Raw genomic sequence first — 13,784 nt, 5'->3', positions numbered from 1 at the left:
GAACCCGGGCGTGACCCGCGCGTCCGGCCAGGCGGCCTTCCCGGGCAAGGCACTAGCCTTCGGCTCCTTGTGCAACCAACGAGCAGGATGCGCAGTTTAGGCTGGGATTCGTGCAATAGAAAAGCGGAGCTCGGCGGTCAAGGCATCAGATTACAAGTGTCCATCACCCTGCCTGTCCCAAGGGCTTGGGACAACGTCTTAATGGAGCCCCACCATTGTGCGAAGAGGCCGACCGCTCCCAATGGGTGCACGTTCTCTCCGCTAATGTCACTGCTCAAAACGTTCGGAAAACTAACACTAAACGCCAGGGTCGGAGACCTCAGGGGTTTCTGTATCCTTCTTACTGACAATCCATACAAAAGCAGCTCCCAAATCTTCTGAAATCCCGTTTCTTTCTCTTCCCTCTGCCTTTCTCTCTGCTCTCTCTGGGAATATAGCAAGGTTTACCCCCTACCCCCAACTGGCCTAATCCAGGTTGGTCCACCCTCCACACACACCCCTCACCCCAGTATGCTGAGAAGCAACCTGACCTGTTTCTCCGACTCAGAAACTTGTGCTGGCTGGAGGTGCCTAAAGACCACGTTTGACTTGGCACACCTGGCCTAAGAGGAGCCCCGGCTCTGCTGTTTGACCCCGTCAGCTTGATTTGGCTTTCCCCTCCTCACTCTCCCAGGCAAAGTGTAGCCTGTCCCCAACGTGAACTGGCTTCCCGCTGGACCTTCCTGACAATGTTTTCATTTTGCTCCTCTCTCTATGCTGCTGTTTCCCATGCTGTATTAAAGTTATCTACAAGGAATAGGGCAGAGCAGTGGTTAGGGAAGCTGGATCTATGGCAAACCTTCCTGGTTGGAATCCTGCTAGCTTTTGAACCTTGGCTAGGCAAGTTACTTAACTATGGCTCCCTTCCCTGGTCCTAAAAAGAGAACAAGTTTAACACCTATGTTACAGGATTAAATAACATAAGTAAAGGGCTCTAAGTTGTACTTAAAATATAGTGTTAAATAAAATCTCCCTCTCTAGACTATAAGGGCCTTAATGTCAGAGCCCAGAGAGCGTGTGGTCAATACTGAATTGATCATCCTAGATGTTTCTACTGTTGCCTTTTTCTTTTCCTATAACTAACAAGAAATCACGACCAACTGCCATCTGTATGGCAGTTCTGCATTACAACACTCTGGGACTAGCCCTAAATTATCTTTAAAATGGTCTTTTATCTCTAATTGGGAATATTTCAAAACATGTACTTCTCACAGTCCTGGCCAGTGGCTACGAGAAGGAAAAGCTCAGACTACAGGTGACTTCCTTCTCTTGGAATATATTCACTCTACTCTGTAGGAGTAAACGGGAGAACTTCCTCCTATTCCACAATGCTGAAATTTCTTTCTCATTTTATGCTGCTGCTGGTCAGAACTTATAAAAGAGTGAGAATTATCTATGAGGGTTCAAAAGGTGAATATAATGATCGTTTCTCACATGGCAAAGTGTTATTTCTTATGGCAGCATTTCTGAGTGTTTCGTATACACCTAGAAGTGAGTTCATAGATTTTTACCACAAAAAGATTGGTCCCAATGCCAAATAGCTGGGGGATGCTGAGTTCCACACACAGACAGGGTTCTGTAGAAGTCCTCAGAGCTTTTGATAAGCTATATGCATTTTCTGTGCAAAAGAAAGGGGAATATACAGCTCTCCCCACACTTTGTTGCCCCTCGTCTCTACCCTGCATACATACCCAGCACCACACTGAACTTGTACATGACAAGACTTTGCTTCAGGAAATGCTGCCCTCCAGGCCTCTTGCTTGTCTTTTACTTTTGTTACTTTTGTTTATACTTTCTTTTGTCATGTAGAAGTTTAAATTTTTGATGTTGTCAAATGTACTTGTTATTTTATTTATTGTTTTTACTTTGGCTTCTAAAAATAAAGACCCTTCCCTAACTTTACAAAGATACAGTGTTTGTGAGAAGAGAATAATTTTTCTTATAAAACTTTTTTTTTAACTCCTTCACGTCTAGGCGATTTGTGTATGTGTATGCCAAACCAGTTGTTTTATCTTTCCCCGCTAATGTACAATGCAAATGGTATCACAGACGACATTTCTGTATGTGTGTGCAGGTCGTGCATCAGTTAGGATGACATTCAGCTGCTTCAACAAGATAGAAATGTCTTCCTTTCTTACACTGTCCAGGTAGGTAGTCTAGGGCTTATGCGACTCTCTACACACACTTTCTTGTTGCTTGGCCTTATGTGGTCTTGCTCTGATGGTCCAATATGGTGATACCTGCATTTCAGGCAGCAAGAGGCAATGATAGTAATACAGTGCAAATAAGCCAACTCTCAGAGGATTCCAGAAGCTGCCATGTGGCACTTCTGCTTACATGCTATTGGCCAGAGCTGGGAAATTGGCTCTTTATTCTGACTATCATGCGCACAGCTAAAAAGTCTATAAAATGGATCGCACCACTGCACTCCAGCCTGGGCAACAGAGCGAGACTCCGTCTCAAAAAAAAAAAAAAAAGTCTATAAAATGTTAGAGGAGAGCAGATGTTGGGAGGCTGCAGCCATCTCTGCCAAGTCTGTTTCTGGACTATCCGTTCCAGTGAGATGCCTGAAAATCTTTTTTTCTAATACTTTGAATTTTTGTTTATTAGAAAATTAAAATATAAAAAATGACAAGCAGCCGGGCGTGGTGGCTCACACCTGTAATCCCAGCATTTTGGGAGGCCGAGGCGGGCGGATCACGAGGTCAGGATATCGAGACCATCCTGGCTAACACGATGAAACCCCGTCTCTACTAAAAATACAAAAAATCAGCCGGGTGTGGTGTCTGGCGCCTGTAGTCTCAGCTACTTGGGAGGCTGAGGCAGCAGAATGGCGTGAACCCGGGAGACGGAGCTTGCAGTGAGCCAAGATTGCGCCACTGCACTCCAGCCTGGGCAACAGAGCGAGACTCCGTCTCAAAAAAAAAAAAAAAAAAGACAAGCAAGAAAATAATCAGCCATACACCACCAGAATCAGCCACAGATAATTTATTAGCCTTCCACCCCTTTTAAAGAAAAATTGCCTGTTTTTAAGTGATATATGTACATTTTAAATAATTTGAACAATACAGAGAAGTTTAAATTACCCCAATCCCACCACCCAGAAATCACCATCATGAACACTATATTTATATCATTCCAGAAAACTTTCTATGTATATTTACTGATAGGAGGAAAGATAATAGAGATACTTTATAGGAATCTGGGCCATAATACAGATGCTATTTAAATTAAAAGTACTTAATTTTACTTGAATTTAAAAGAAGAAAAAGAAGTTGAAACTGAAGAAAGAGTTGAACTTCAAAGAATGTTTCTTGACCACAAGAGATATTACTTCCTAAAAGATACCTCTGAGGTTAAACAAAAATTGTAAAAAACACTGAGGTTAGAGTTATTTTCTTAAAATGCACATTTCTTGACATATGAGTGTGTGAGTGTGTGTGTGTTCAGTGTGTTCATTGCTTTGAAAAATTAGCTCTCATGATTCTGTCCATCTCTGACCTGCTTGCTAAGTTTAGTTACATATTATTGTTACATTATCCATGTTTATAATACTCATATTCTGTTCTATAAACATAACTTCATAGTTAGTTGATAAATATTCTTAATTAAAATGAATTCAATGGTCATCGCTAGTCTTTTTACCAAGGCTTTTTTTCCATTTGCAAGTTCTTTATGTTTGTTCATCTCTTAATGGACTAAATTTAATAGTTAAGCTGTTTTTCCACGAAGTATTTTCGATGTTTAAGAGTATCTGTCTGTGCCTTGATACTGGAACCATATCTTGGCTGGGTGTAATATCGTTGAGTCTCATCTTTCCCGCTGAATGTGGTAGGTTTTGCCTCTTTTCCTTCTGGGAAGAAGCCTGAGGCCAGCCTGAATTTTCCTTTATAGGAGACATTTTTTTCTGCTTGAATGCCTAAAGAAATCACTCTTCATCATTTTTTTTTAGTTCAATAACTTAACTAAGACGTCTTAGTAGTAAACATTTCAAATCAAGCTTTTCCGGAATATAGTGTGTTCTTTCAATCTGCAGCTTTAGTTTTGAAATGTACTTGTTTGTTTCTCCATTAAAGGAATTCTCTTTTGGTTCTGTTTCTGGTTTTTCTTCTTCAGGAATCTTAATTAATTTTTGTATCAGATCAGCTTTATCTGTCTTTCATTTCTACTAATTCTAATTGCTTTAATCTCTTTGCCTAGTTTAGTTGCCCTATTTCAGTAATTTGAGTTTCAATAGGGTCCATTCTCTTTCTTGTTAGTTCTAATTTGTCTATAATAACATGTTTTTTGTCCTCAACTTGTGGTCTTTCCACTCCATTCTTGTGTTCTAGCATCCTGTTGTTGAGCCCCCACTTTAATAAATTCATATTCTTAAGTCATTCCATAATGTGAAGCAGTTGCAAAAAATTCCTTAAGTTTTTTTAGGGGTGGGGAGGAGCCGTCATCTTTCACTCTCTGTTTTCCCCCTTATTTATCGTGAATATCTTGCTGCCATGTGTTTGCATCCATTTCTTTTCTTTCTGGTTTGGTGGCTCTGTCCAGACCTTCTTTAAGCCACTGTAACACAGCAGCAGAAAGAAGGACTTACTGACGTCTCCCCACTGTTTAAGACCCTATTTTTCCCTCTGAGCTAAGCAGAAGGATGGGTATTTGGGTTCTCTACACTTTTTGGAAGTCTGGAGGGGAGAGCTGAGCTGAAGCAGACTGCGGTCTTTGTTGGAATGCCTCAGCATGCTCCTGTCCTGAGAGCCTGTTTAATGTCCTGTACAGGCTCATACCACCTAATTGGGGCTGGAAAGCAGGATGCTATACACCTTTTCCAAGGAAGGGGCAGAACTCAGGGTCAGTTTCCCCATGGGGAGTGTTGTTCTGGAGACTTTATTTCCATCAGCCGAGTCAGCTCAGTGGCTCGTGCTCCCTGCTTTCCCATCTCCCCCCAGCATGCTTTTTAATACAGCTCATTCAGAAGAGGAAGAAGACAGGGCATGACTCACATCTGCTTCCTTTCAGATTCAGGAGCCATAGGAAGAATGTTCAGGTTTTGGTCCATTTCTGGGCACTTGGGACAGGATAGGGAGCAGAGACGTGTGGTGCCATTCCTTGCCACTCCAGAATCCTCTACATCTTTCTTTAGATGTCAATTTGGAAGTTTATTGTATTGGTTGCTGATAATAGATTTTAGTCCCTTGTTTTATTTACTTTCTTTGATTTTGTTAGGAATTGAGAAAGAGAAGTTCTGTGGAGAAGCATTCATCCATAATCTGTAAGCAGCAGTGTCCCTTCACATTTTTATTTTTAATTTATTTACTTATGTATTTATTTATTGAGACAGAGTCTTGCTCTGTTGCCCAGGCTGGAGTGCAGTGGCTCGAGCTCGGCTCACTGCAACCTCCGCCTCCCAGATTCAAGCAATTCTTCTGCCTCAGCCTCCCAAGTAGCTGGGATTATAGGCACCCACCACCATGCCTAGCTAATTTTTATATTTTTAGTAGAGATGGGGATTTACTATGTTGGCCAGGCTGGTCTCAAGCTCCTGATCTCAAGTGATCTGCCTGTCTAGGCCTCCCAAAGTGCTGGGATTATAGGCGTGAGCCACCATGCCTGGCTTTCTGCACATTTTTAAAGCAGCACATGTTACCTCTGGCTTTGAGGTCTGACTTGTCCCAATGACTGCCAAAACAATACAAAACAAGAACAGACTCGAAGAGCCTACTGAATTCCAAAGTCCCGAGATGTCTCAGCTGGCAGGCAAACTCTCCCATTTTGAAAACCAGAATTCTTAAAAGCCAGATTGAGGAATTACAGTCTCACAGTAGTGTTGCCAGGTTGAGGCCTAGATCAAGAGTCCTGGCCTGATGGAAAAGTTAGCCTAGAGAGAAGGAACCATGTTCTTATGCCTGCCAGAAAGATTGACAAGAGTTTGCACTGAGGCTGGGTACAGGGAGCCATGTGGCACAGAAGGAACAGCCAGCAGAAAGCAGCCCTTCCCTGGCCTCTTGGGTTTCTGGCTGTCCTATGCCTCGGAATTCCACAGTGGACCCTCATGCTGCAGATGGGGACAGGCTTCCTCCCTGCCTTCCACCAAAGCGTTTAACATGGATGTCCTGGAGACAGAGCACCAGGGACACCTTGGAAAGCCCTGGAGATAAGAATCTCTGCTTTTTTTCATAGAAGAGGCACGCCTAGCCCATGAGTGCCTGGGTCCTGAGACACTGAGACAGTCCTGGGTCCAGGGTTCTCAGGGATGCAGCCAGGGTTTTGTGGAGCCTGAAGCTTGTGGGATTTGGAAAGCTTTCTTTTAGGAAAAGAATACACTGGCAGGGCATGGTGGCTCACATGTGTAATCCCAGCACTTTGGGATGCCATGGTGGGAGGATTGCTTGAGCCTAGGGGTTCGAGACCAGCCCGGGCAACATAGTGAGACCCCCATCTCTATGAAAAATTAAAAACTTAGCTGGGTGTGGTGGCACAGGCCTGTAGCCACAACTACTTAGGAGGCTGAGGTGGGAGGATCACTTGAGCCCGGGAGGTCTAGGCTGCAGCAAGCTGAGATTTCGCCACTGCACTCCAGCCAGAGTGGCAAAGTGAGACCCTGTCTCAAAAAAAAATTTTGTTTACTTTAAAAGAATACACTGTTTTAAAGACAAAATTAGATATGAAAGTAATTACTTATTTAGAATGAGAAAAGAACAGGACTTAGAAGGGACACGAGCAAGTGAGTGACCTGGAAATGCAAGCCTCAAGTTCCATGAGGTCCAGGGTGCCCTCAGGGAATGGGCCACGGATACTCACAGGTCTCCAGTCCCTGAGTCCACAGAGATCCCTGCAGCAATTCTATGGTCCGGAGCTGCCAGCAGGGGAGCAGATCCCACTCCAAGCCTGGACTGGAGGGCCTAAGGACAGGGCATTGACAGCACCTTTACAAGGAGCTCCACGAAACTTATTCAAAGATTCTGCCCATGGCCTCTCCCAGAACCCTGGGCCTCTCCCAAGTAGAAGCATTCTGCTCTTTTAACGTAGCTGTGGCCAAAATGAATTCTCTGGGCCAGGTGCAGTGGCTCATAACTGTAATCCTAGCACTTTCAGAGGCCAAGGCAGAAAGATGGCTTGAGCCCAGGAGTTCTAGACCAGCCCAGAAAACATAAAGAGATCGCATCTCTACCAAAAATTTTAAAAATTAGCTGGGTGTAGTGGTGCACTCCTGTGGTCACAGCTACTCAAGAAGCTGAGGCAGGAGAATCACTTGAGCCTGAGAGGTTGAAACGGAAGTGAGTTACGATCAAGCCACTGCATTCCAGCCTGGTGACAGAGCGAGACTCCATCTAAAAAAAAAAAAAAAATTCTCTGGAAAAAAAAATATCAACTGTCCAGTAACCAAACAGCTACAGTCTATAGAAGTGGAGGACTTTAAGATGCTCCCATTACAGAGAGGCCATCCAGCTCATATCAGCATGGTCTCCATCTCTGCAGCGATGAACAGGTGGGACACAAGCAGGTGAGAGGAAGCTGCACATGGTGACACCACTAGGCAGAGATGAGGAAGTTGAAGTGTTTTGCTTTTTTGGAAAAATGTGACCTTCAAAGGGCATGAGGGAAGTGGAGAGAGAGAACGAATGCTTCACGCTGTTTAAGGCGCTAGAGGAAGCCATCAGGAAAGGAGACAGTTAACGAAGGACAGGCAAATCGGCAAGGCAAGACCTAAAATGAGAGGGGTCTGCAGAGCAATGCTTTTCAAACAGGGTCCAAAGGGGCCGCGGGGGACAAAGACTCATCTGGTGGGGCTCTACAACCTCCCCAAACAGTGCCGTTCTGCCTGCTTTATATATAGGGCTTTCTTTCAACAAAGGGTTTTTCTGCAGCTAAAAATAAGTCTGAAAAACCACCTCTCTGGGGGAAATGTATTCGGACAGACAAAATGGGTCTGGAAAAGGCTGCTGCTGGGAGGAATCCAGGGAAACCACTGAGTCCAAGTTCAGACAGCTGAGAGGTAGAGTTTCACCTAGAACCAAGGGGCTGGCCAGGGAGGTTGTAAGAAAGGATTCAAGGGAGCTAAGAGAAATTACTCGAAGTTGAATTAGAAGTAGAAATGATGGTAAATTCACAATAAAGAAAACACATACCACAAGGCTGAGGCCATCTGACTGGGGAATGAAAATGGAGAAAGCTAAGGACCTGATTAACATACAGAATCCAGTCTAGATGAATTCATGAACAAGAAGCCAAGGCCCAGCCCTCATCTGCTTGGCTCATATCACCGGTTTACTAAATGTTCCTCGCCTGCTGGGGTGGGGAGCAGCGGGGCTGGATTGTGAAGGAGTGGTAACCAGGCAGAAGCCTTTGGGGAAGTGGAAGAATGTTCAAGGGAATACTCTTCCGTTCATAGCAGAACTTCTGCTGCAGGACTTGGGACTTGTTGATCCAGGACCTAGTGTGGTATGGGTTCTGGGACCCCACAGGCAAGATGGTATGGTGGTGAGAATAGTGCCCCCGCCACAAGACATCCACTTCCTAATCCCCACAGCCTGTGAATATCTTACCTTACATGGCAAAGGGCACTTTGCAAGTATGGTTGAATTAAGGATTTTAAAATGGAGAGATTATCCCTGATTATTCAGGTGGGCCCAGTGAAATCCCAAGGGCCCTTGAATAGGGCTGTGTTATAATAGGGAAGCAGAAGAGTCAGAGAAGGAGATGTGATGACAGAAGTAGAGATCAGAGTGATGCAGCCACAAGCCAAGGAATTTGGGCAGCTTCTAGAACTGAAAATGGCAAGGAAACAGATTCTACCCTGCAGCCTCTAGAAGAAGCATAGTCCTGCCAATAACCTGATCTCAGCCCAGGAAGACTGTGGGACTGCTGACCTCCAGAACTGTAAGACGATGAATTTGTGCTGTTTTAAGCCACAACATTTGTGGCAGCAATAGAACGCTAATACAAATGGCACTGTGTCTAAGGGTGTGCTCTCTGAACTCAGCTATCTGAATTCTAATTCCAGGGCCATCACTTGCCAGCTGAGGGACCTCAGGTAAGTAAACTTACATACTGTGGTCAGTTTCCTCATGTGCAAAATTAGGGTAATAATAATTTCTACCTCATATGGTTATTGTGAGGATTACATGTGAAGTGATTAAAACTATTTCTGACACAAAGGAAGCTTTTCAATAAATGTTAACTGCTGCTAATATTATTATTATTATAAATTAACATCACAAGATTTATTTCCACCACCCTGCTTTCACCTTCCCAACCCTGGATTCAGAAATGAAGCTTGATCAGAAGATGAAGCACAAGTTCAATGTCACAGCTGTTAAGACTAGGCACCAGTATCCATCATTCACTCTCTCAACAAAGTATTTGTTGAGTGTCTATTATGTGCCAGCCACTGGTTCAGATGTGGAAGACATAGGAAGAGAGGAAAGGGGACAAAGGGCTTCTTCCCGGCATTGCTCTTCCTTTCATCAAGGAAGAAAATATTTCCAGATCCCCCACTAAAAACACTCCCTGAGATCTCAGTGACCAGAACCGAGTCATTTGACCACACAGAAGATAAAGGATTGCCAAAGGTTGGCCTGGACTAATGGAATGTGTGTTGGCTGTATTATTGAGAATATTTAAATTTACTGTAGCAGGCAAAAGAAAAAGAAAAAAAAACAGTAGGCAAAATTCAAAAAACTGTGTTAAGAATAGATAGTAAGTTGGTAACTTGAGAGACATGCTAGACATAGAATACATGAAACATATGGGTGTCAGCCTTAGATTTAAAAGGATAGAACAAACAAGAGTATTAACTGGAGATAGAAAGGGATGGAAACCCCCAGGTATAAGGCAGGGATCATGCTAATTTCAGATGGACAACTGTCATCCTCAAACTGGTCCCCTTAGAGACCTCCACTTGGATCCCATTCTGGTCCCTCCTGTACTCTTTCCCAGCTGCTTGGTAGGTAAATTATATGCTATGAGTCTAGCCTGATGTATTTGCCCCTAGGCTTCTTTGATAAAGTGTGTTAGCTCTAGGCACCTTGTTTGCTGAGCCCCTTTGTTCAACCTTAACTCTTGTTTTCTTTTATCTTTCTCACTTTACTTACTTATTTTTTTTTTTTTTCAGGCAGGGTCTCTATCAGTCGCCCAGGCTGGGGTGCAGTGATGTGATCACAGCTCACTGCTGCAGCGTCAACCTCCTGGGCTTAATCGATCCTCCTATCTCAGCCTCCCAAGTAGCTGGGACTACAGGTGTGCGGACCAGGCCTAGCTAATTTGTATCTTTTTGGTAGAAACAGAGTTTCACCATGTTGCCCAGGATAGTCTCTAATTCCTGGGCCCAAGCAGTCCTCCCACCTGGCCTGCCAAAGTGCTGGGATAACAGGTGTGAGCCACCACGCCCAGCTAACTCTTATTTTCTTGTTTTCATAATCACACAGTCAGCGTGGACAGATAATGTGCCACATGGCTCCCATGGTGGTGGGTGGGGAGAGAGAGAGAGAGAGAGAGAAAGAGAGTTGAGGGGGGTGGATAGAAAGGGATAGTATGTGAACCCTGGAACACAAGATTCAGGCAGTGTGCTCTCTTCACCTTGCTTACCCCATACCCTAACTGGGTTAACCTACCCCACCTCTTTCCCCTAGCTTCTCACTGTATGCTTTAAATTGGATCAATAAACAGGGTGACTTAAGCATCTTCAATTGGTCTGTGAGTCTTTCTGTTCATGATCTCCAGACAGCTTGCCTGATAGGGTACATGGAAGCTACATTGCATAAAGATAATTTCCCACTAGGGCTGGACACATTGCTATCTGGAAAAACTGGAGTCTGTTAGGAAAGAAAAAGAGAGAATGGCTGTTGGGTAGGTGCCTGAAGGCACAAGAGTTCACTTAGTCTGGCCTTCTGACTCCAGGTCAGGCACGCTGAGTTCATTTTAGATAAAGGAAAGTATGTTTTTCTGATGAATTATGGATTTGGGGCCTGTAGAATTTGTTCTTATCTGTGATATCTGTGAAGTCCCGCTTGGAGGGGAGGGGAAGGGCTGGCTCACGTCTCAGGATCCTGCTGGCCCAGGTTATGACTATAGAAGTTCCTCAACAATTGAACACTGGGGTCATCTACACAACAAAGATTTACTGAGCACTTACAGTGTGCTATGGGCATGAAGGTAAAGAAGGCATGGCTGCTGCCTGCCAGAGTTCAGAATTCAACAGGCAAGCATACATAAAAAGTGTTAATTATAATAATACACAGACCAACTTACCATCCCTTTAAGAAATCTGCCCTCAGTCAAGCAAAATATGCTAAGAATAAGATAAAAGGGCAAAATACCAGCGTTACAAAGCCCAAATCCTGAGCCACCTCGTACTAGCAGCCCACTCCGGTCTCTCACTGCCAACTTTTCCTAGTTCTCCCTTGTTCTCACCAAACTCACCTTGCCTGCCCAGAGTGACATTCCTTTCATTTTCTGCTGGCCTCCAGAACCCTGTGTCCTGGCCATCCCCTTAGTTCTTGCTCTCCTTGCCTCAGCAATCCTACTGAAGGCATACTGGTGGATACCTGATGGCTCAACCTGGCTCTCACCCTCCCAATGTGTGCGTTGCCCCAGCAAATACTTCGCCCCCAGCCCAGGCTGTCTTGGTGGGACCCAGACCATCACAAATCAGGAAGTACACTGGCCTGGTACCCCCTGCCAGGGATCCAGGGGAGAATGAGAGGAGGGAGATCTTCCCTGGAGATGACATTTGGGCTGAGGCTTAAATACTAATTTGGTCTGGTCAGCAGCAGTTTCAAACACAAAAGATGAGCCCACCCAAGACAAAGACACTCTCCAGGAATGAAGCCAGGGCCCTGGGGAACTACATGAGCTCTTCCAGGCCACCACTGAGAGAATGACAGCAGGTCAACTCACATTACACGAAACTCATCTGCTTTCTCGGCATGCTCCTGAGCTGCACAGAGTTTCATGAGAAAAAAAAGTGTCACCAGCCCTGATTCCTGACAACACTACATCCTGATGCTTCCCTGCTCAGCAGGCCTCCTAGAGCTGCCTGGAAATCCTGCACTTGTTCCTGGTCACCATCCTATCCCTTTTCCACGGCAACAGCCCCAAATATTAACCACTCTCCCTGACTCCAGCCCCCTTCTCATTCAGTTGAAGCTTTGACCTTTTTCTTTTTCTTTCCTGAGACAGAGTCTCACTCTGTCGCCTAGACTGGAGGGCAGTGACACGATCTCACCTCACTGCACCCTCTGCCTCCTGGGTTGGAGGAATTTTTCTGCCTCAGCCTCCTGAGTAGCTGGGATTAAAGGCACCTGCCATCACGCTTACCTCATTTTTAGTAGAGACGCTATTTTGCCATGTTGGCCAGACTGGTCTCGAACCCCTAACCTCAAATGATCCTCCTGCCTCAGCCACCCCAAATGCTAGGATTAGAGGTGTGAGTCACTGCACCCGGCCTTGATCTCTTTTATTACAAAGAAAACCTATTCCTTGGGTCAAAAAACATTAAATAAAGACCTACTGTGTGCTGGCACCAGAGGGATAAATCAGGTGTGGTTCTTGCCCTCACAGTATGGTAGGAATTCAGAAAAGTACAGATGGTCATGATACCAGGGCAAGCTGGCTACTGTGTAACTGAAGGCGCTGGGCACTGGCCAGCCTCCAAAGCCCTTCCCCCAGCCCTCACCCAGCCAAGTGCCAGCAGCGCTGCCTGGACAACCTTTCCCTCTGGGCTCCAAGAAGTGCCCAGCTCTGTCCCTGGGCATTCCGTTTAATAGTCTCAGTGATTTTTTTTTTCTTTTTTCCACATCTTAAATATCTCTCTCTCCTCCTTCAGTTACCCTCTTATCTGGCCAACACCATCAAGTATCCTCCATCTAAAAAAGTCTGGAGGCCTCCTCCCCTGACAGGCCCTCCTTATGTCTCCTTCCCTTTTCTGTCCTAATGGAAACAGTTACCTACTTTCAACTCACTCATGTAAGATGCTTGTCAGTTATCAGTTGACAGTTGTCTTTTGTCTCCACAACTCCAAGGAAACTGTTTTTGTTGAGGCCACCAATGACCTCTTCATCATGGCTTTTTTCTTTTCTTTTTTTTTGTTTTTTGAGACAGGGTCTCACTCTGTCACCCAGCCTATAGTTTAGTGGGGCAATCATAGCTCACTGCAGCCTCAGCTTCAATCTCCTGACCTCCTAGGCTCAAGCAATCCTTCTACCTCAGCCTCTTGAGTAGCTGGGACCACAGGTGCACGCCACCACATTCAGCTAATTTTTTCAACGATTTTATAGGCCAGGCACAGTGGCTCACATCTATAATCCTAGCACTTTGGATGGCCAAGGTGGGTGATCCCTTGAGCCCAGGAGTTTGAGACCCAGCCTGGGCAACACAGCGAGACCCCACCTCTCTAAAAAAAGAAAAGAAAAGAAAAACAGAAAAATTAGCCAGGCGTGGTGGCACATACCTGTAGTCCCAGCTACTCGGGAGGCTGAGGTGGGAGGATTGCTTGAACCCAGGAGGCTGAGGTTGCAGTGAGCTAGAATTGCACCACCACACTCCAGCCTGGGCAACAGAGCAAGACCCTGTCTCAAAAACAAAAACAAAAATAAAAGTCACCTTCTCAGTGAAGCCTTCTCTGCCACCCTATGCTCAACCCTCCCTGCATTTCATAGCCTTTTTCTTTGCTTTATTTTTTTCTCCTTACCACTTGTCACCTTCTTCTTCTTCTGTTGTTTTTTTTTTTTAACAGAGTCTTGCTCTGGAGTGCA

Source organism: Trachypithecus francoisi, unplaced genomic scaffold (assembly GCF_009764315.1).
Source record: "Trachypithecus francoisi isolate TF-2019V2 unplaced genomic scaffold, Tfra_2.0 Lachesis_group2, whole genome shotgun sequence".
Lineage (NCBI taxonomy): Eukaryota > Metazoa > Chordata > Mammalia > Primates > Cercopithecidae > Trachypithecus > Trachypithecus francoisi.
The sequence above is the reverse complement of the archived record's forward strand: the minus strand, read 5'-3'. Positions refer to the sequence as shown.